Raw genomic sequence first — 6,234 nt, 5'->3', positions numbered from 1 at the left:
GTGTGGACCCAAAGAGTGAGCAGCAGCAAGATTTATTGCAAAGAGCGAAAGAACAAAGCTTCCACGGTGTGGAAGGGGACCCAAGCGGGTTGCCACTCCTGGCTCAGGCAGCCTGCTTTTATTCTCTTATCTGGCCCCATCCACATCCTGCTGATTGGTAGAGCCCAGTGGTCTGTTTTGGCAGGGCACTGATTGGTGTGTTTACAATCCCTGAGCTAGACACAAAGGTCCTCCAGGTTCCCACCAGATTAGCTAGATACAGAGTGTGGACACAAAGGTTCTCCAAGTCCCCACCAGAGTAGCTAGATACAGAGTGTTGCATGGTGCACTCACAAATCTTGAGCTAGACACAGGGTGCTGATTGGTGTGTTTACAATCCCTTAGCTAGACATAAAGGTTCTCCAAGTTCCCACTAGACTCAGGAGCCCAGCTGGCTTCACCCAGTGGATCTTGCACTGGGGCTGCAGGTGGAGCTGCCTGCCAGTCCCACGCCATGTGCCCACACTCTTCAGCCCTTGGGTGGTCGATGGGACTGGGCACCGTGGAGCAGGGGGCGACGCTCGTCGGGGAGGCTTGAGCTGCACAAGAGCCCACGGAGGCCGGGGGAGGCTCAGGCAGGGCGGGCTGCAGGTCCCGAGCCCTGCCCCGCGGGAAGGCAGCTAAGGCCCGGCGAGAAATTGAGCACAGCAGCTGCTGGCCCAGGTGCTAAGCCCCTCACTGCCCGGGGCCGGTGGTGCCGGCCAGCCGGCCGCTCCGAGTGTGGGATCCGCCAAGCCCACGCCCACCCGGAACTCACGCTGGCCCGCAAGCGCGGTGCGCAGCCCCGGTTCCCGCCTGCACCTCTCCCTCCACACCTCCCAGCAAGCTGAGGGAGCCGGCTCCGGCCTTGGCCAGCTCAGAAAGGGGCTCCCACAGTGCAACGGCAGGCTAAAGGGCTCTTCAAGTGCCACCAAAGTGGGAGCCCAGGCAGAAGAGGCGCCTAGAGCGAGGGAGGGCTGTGAGGACTGCCAGCATGCTGTCACCTCTCCTCTCACCATCACCCGCCGGATGAAACTGTCTAGTTGCAGGAACACAAGCTCAGGGCTCCCACTGATTCTACATTATGGTGAGTTGTGTAATTATTTCATTATATAGTACAATGTAATAATAGAGATAAAGTGCACAATCCATGTAATGTGCTTGAATCATCCCGAAACCAGCCTCCACGCCCCCCTCCACCAGCCTCCGCTTCACCCCCGTCCATGGAAACATTGTCTTCTAAGAAACCAGTCCCTGGTGCCAAAAAGGTTGCGGGCCACTGAATTAAAGAAACAAAGATGGCCGGCGCGGTGGCTCACACCTGTAATTCCAGCACTTTGGGAGACTGACGCGGGCGGATCCCTTGAGTTCAAGACCAGCCTGGCAACATGGCGAAACCTCGTCTCTACTATAAATACAAAAATTAGCTGGGCATGGTGGTGGGCGCCTATAATTCCAGCTACTCGGGAGGCTGAGGCAGGACAATCGCCTGAACCCGGAAGGCAGAGGTTGCAAGGAGCTGAGATCTCGCCACTGCACTCCAGCCTGGGAGACAGAGTGAGACTCTATCTCCAAAAAAAAAAAAAAGAAAAAAAGACATAATTATGAACCACTAGGACCCTTGGGGGAATCATTATTAACATCTAAGTAATTTATTATTTCCTTCCAAATATAGTAGCATAATCTCTGTTTCTCTCTCTTTTTCTGTTTCCATGCCTCTTATAATAAGACAGTCTCCTGTGTTTACTCCCTTGGGTAGGGCAACACTAAAAGAAAATGGCCCAGATGATTGCAACGTGAATAATGGTATGCTCTGTTGCTGGGGAGCTACTGCTATGCTACTGCTTAGCTATGTTACAGCTCCGCAGCTGTTACCCCATTAGGTAACAGAAAGACTCAAACAAACCTCCTGAGAAACTGGGAGATGAGAAATTGCCTCATTACAGCCTCCTTGGCAAATAGAAAAGTGAGTGAGAATGGCCCCAAGCATCTCCTCAAAAGCCTCCCATGTGCTCAAGGTTCAGAAGGATGCAGAATGTTTGGCCGAGGCTCAGATTAGCTGCAGTTCAAGCTTGGCTCATGTGGTCTATGGATATATGCAAGGTCACCACGAGCCAACAAGGAGCCATTATTTTACATTACGTAAAAGTCTGTCTTCAGGAGCTTACTCCGAAGGATATATGTGTGAGGCATTCCAAAGACTGGTGTCTAACACCAGTCTCCAGTTCAAAGAGCATAGAAATAGAGGTGGAAATTGATGGTGCTAATTATCAGGTACAGCTTTGACCGATGACACCTGTGCATAAGGGTCAGCCTTTCATGCCACACATCTGTGAAGAATGATCCTAGAATTTTTTGGTTGTGATCAGTGATTTTTTTTTTTTAAATGGAGTCTTGCTCTGTTGCCCAGGCTAGAGTGCAGTGGTGTGATCTTGGCTCACTGCAACCTCTGCCTCCCAGGTTCAAGTGATTCTCCTGCCTCAGCCTCCCAAGTAGCTAGGATTATAGGCATGCACCACCACACCTGGCTAATTTTTGTATTTTTAGTAGAGACGGGGTTTCACCATGTTGGCCAGGCTGGTCTTGAACTCCTGACCTCGGGTGATTACACCCCCCTCGACCTCCCAGAGTGCTGGGATTACAGGCATGAGCCACTACGCCTGGCCATGATCAGTGTATTTGGAGCCTTGTTATTTTCTGTTCTGCCTTTTGGACTCTTAGTCGCCCAAGGCCATTTTGGGCAAAACTCTGTTGTGATCTTCTTTGCAGTTGGCTGGTGTAACCTATGTGCTGCAATTGTTTCTCAGCTTTCCACAGTTGACTCTGGTGTTTAACATTTCCTTTCAGAGCCTCCTTGCCCAGAAGGCAGGTGGACTTAGCAAGAGGAAATAACTAGTTTTAGGGTTTCCAGGACAATTGTTGGGCTGTTCATGTCGTTGGCTTCTTTGCCTTACTCAGGGAGATGTTAGGAGGTAATATTTATACATAACACAATCATAATGTATCTGACCTTACATAACCCAAGAGATCCTTTTAATACTGATATGCCTTCCTGTTTCCTCCTTCCATTGTCTCATCTCTCCCCCATCCCCAGCTTCATCCTGGAAGTAAATGCCAGAATCAGCTTTACTCTTTCCTTTTTACCTCCTGCCTTTTGTGTGATGTTTATTATTTATTTATTTATTTATTTATTTATTTATTTATTTATTTACTGGAGACAGAGTCTGACTCTGTCACCCAGGCTGGAAGTGCAGTGGCACGATCACAGCTCCCTGCAGCCTCAAACTCCTCTGCTCAAGTGATCCTCCTGCCTCGGCCTTCCAAAGCCCTGGGATTATAGGTGTGCGCCATTGAGCCTGGCTTGTGTGGTTCTTTGAAGTCACCTCAGGCAGTGTTTTGCTTCTCTCTCTAGTCTCAATACTTGTGTTACCTGCCCTTTTCAGGTACAATATTCACTTTGATTAGAAAGAAGTGGATTCCAACCAGAAGAATAAATGTGGCTATTAGTAGACCCTTGGAACTCTGTGTGTATAGCAAGGAATAGCGCTGGTGGAATGTGAGGTCAATTGGTGTAACTTTTTAAAGTGCAGGTCTTTAATGAATTATCTGCTGATTCCCTAAAAGCTTCTGCTTTTTAAATTTTTAATTGACTCCAAGGTTGGAACATGTCTAAAATTGCTCTTGTCTTTGCAGAAGCTGTTTACTGCAAGTGCTTTGGATTGCAGTTTACTCTTATTTTGTTGTCAATCCAATCTCTTGTGCTTTCTGTTTTTGAGAGTTTTAAGTTCACTGATAGTATGCTTTCTTTATTCTAAAGGTGGTATGAATTTGGTCTTTTAAATTGACTTTCTGCATAGTTATTTTTAAAAATTGGGAACAGGAAGGAAAGTAGATAACCAGCTTAATCTGATGTCTTATTGCTTCCATCTTAATAGCAGTCTGTTATTTATCAGAGCAATTTTCTCTTGGCTTATACTGAAGATGTAATTTATAATTTGTAATTTCTGTTTCCTGCATGAACTCATTTTCATTGGGACTCATTTGTCCATGTTTCAAATGCAAACACTGAAAGCATGAAATCCATTATCAGTTTAATAATCTGAGAACAGATAAAATGCATAAAAATAGGTGAATTATAATGGATGGGCTGTTTACTTTAAGTGCTATAGAAATGAACCTAAAAGGATTAGTTTTCAGTTGTGTGCAATGGGCTGAAAGCATGGCATTAGGAACCAGTACCCTTTAGCATCTATCAAGAAAGACTCTTGTGTTAACAGGCTTCCTCAGCCCCAGTTCTATTGACATTTGAGGCCAGATAATTCTTTGCTATGGGAAGTTATCCTGTGCATTGTAGGATGTTTAACAGTATCCCTGTCCTCTACCTATTAGATACTAATGCCACCTCTGTGTCCCCCACCCTAGTTGTGACAACCAAAAATATGTGTAGACATTGCCAAACGTCCCCTGTGGGATCGTGGGACAAAATTAACCACAGTTAAAAATGTGGCCAGGCGCAGTGGCTCACACCTGTAATCCCAGCACTTTGGGAGGCTGAGGCGGGCAGATCACCTGAGGTCAGGAGTTTGAGACCAGCCTGGCCAACATAGTGAAACTCCATCTCTACTAGAAATACAAAAATTAGCCGGGTGTGGTGGTGCATGCCTGTAATCCCAGCTACCCGGGAGGCTGAGGCAGGAGAATCTCTTGAACCAGGGAGGTGGAGGTTGCAGTGGGCTAAGATTGTACCACTGCACTCCAGCCTGGGTGACGGGGCAAGATTCTGTCTCAAAAAATAATAATAATAATAATAAAACAAAAAAAAATCACTATGGTAAAGGAAAGAAACCACTCACTCGAAACAGCTTTTCCAATATTAGATGATAAAAATCTATAACACATGACTGTATGTCCATTACATCTAACCCAGTACTTTAGAATAATCTTGTCACAATCTTATGAAATATTAAAAACATTGATGATATTATCTGAGCTCAGCATGATTAAAAATAAAATATACAAGATAGAAGATAAAGCTCTACATCAGAAATTAAATAAGAACTCTCGTGAACAACTGTTAATCAAAGAAGAAACCAAAATCAAATTTCAGAATATCTAGAAAATAACAAAATTGAAAACATTACATTCATAAGATCTTAACCAAAACAGTACGTAGAGAAACATTTATTGTATTCAAGTTTATATTACTAAACGAGAAGAAAAACCAAAAAAAGAATGAAATAGGTATTCAACCTAAGAAGTTAGAAATTTATCGACAAGCTAAGAAAAACCAACAAAAGATATCAGTAAAAGAAGACAGAAAACAAACAAACAAAAAACAGTAGAACAAAGGCATCAATACATTTTCTTTTCCTTTGGGAAATTTGCTCTAAGTAAAATCCAGAAAAGAAGCAAAACTAACTTGATACACCACTAATTGATTAGTAGAAAAAGGAACAAAACCATAAATACGTATATCACTCATCTGTCACTTATATCTTCAACACAAAGGTTAAAAGAAAAGAACATTAAAAATAACTATAATGCTGAGCATGGTGGCTCACACCTGTGATCCCAGAGCTTTGGGAGACTGAGGCAGGAGGATCTCTTGAGGCCAGGAGTTCAAGGTTACAGTGAGCTATGATTGAATCACTGCAGTCCAGCCTGAATGACAGCAAGACCCTGTCTCTAAAAAAATAAAAAATAAAGAAAACAAAAAAACTGTAACTACAATAATTTGTTAATAGATTCACAATATAAAAAGATGTATCAAGGCTGGGTGCAGGGGCTCACGCCTGTAATCTCAGCACTTTGGGAGGCCGAGGTGGGCAGATTGCTTGAGCTCAGGAGTTCGAGACCAGCCTGGGAAACATGGCGAAACCCCATCTCTACAAAAAATACAAAAATTAGCTGGGCATGGTGGTGGGTGCCAGTAGTCCCAGCTACTCAGGAGACTGAGGTAGGAGGATGGATTAAGCTCAGGAGGCAAAGGTTGTAGTGAGCCGAGGTCGCACCACTGCACTGCAGACTGGGCGACAGAGCCAGATCCTGTCTCGAAAAAAAAAAAAAGTATCAAAACATCATGTCATGCACTATAAATATATATAATTTTTATTTGTCAATTAAAAATAAATTTAAAAAATTACAGACATATGTATTTATTTTTCATTTGTTCAGGCATTCCACAACCAAGTATTACATTTCTACTCTGTTTACATA

Source organism: Symphalangus syndactylus, chromosome 6 (assembly GCF_028878055.3).
Source record: "Symphalangus syndactylus isolate Jambi chromosome 6, NHGRI_mSymSyn1-v2.1_pri, whole genome shotgun sequence".
NCBI classification, from domain to species: Eukaryota; Metazoa; Chordata; class Mammalia; order Primates; family Hylobatidae; genus Symphalangus; species Symphalangus syndactylus.
The sequence above is the reverse complement of the archived record's forward strand: the minus strand, read 5'-3'. Positions refer to the sequence as shown.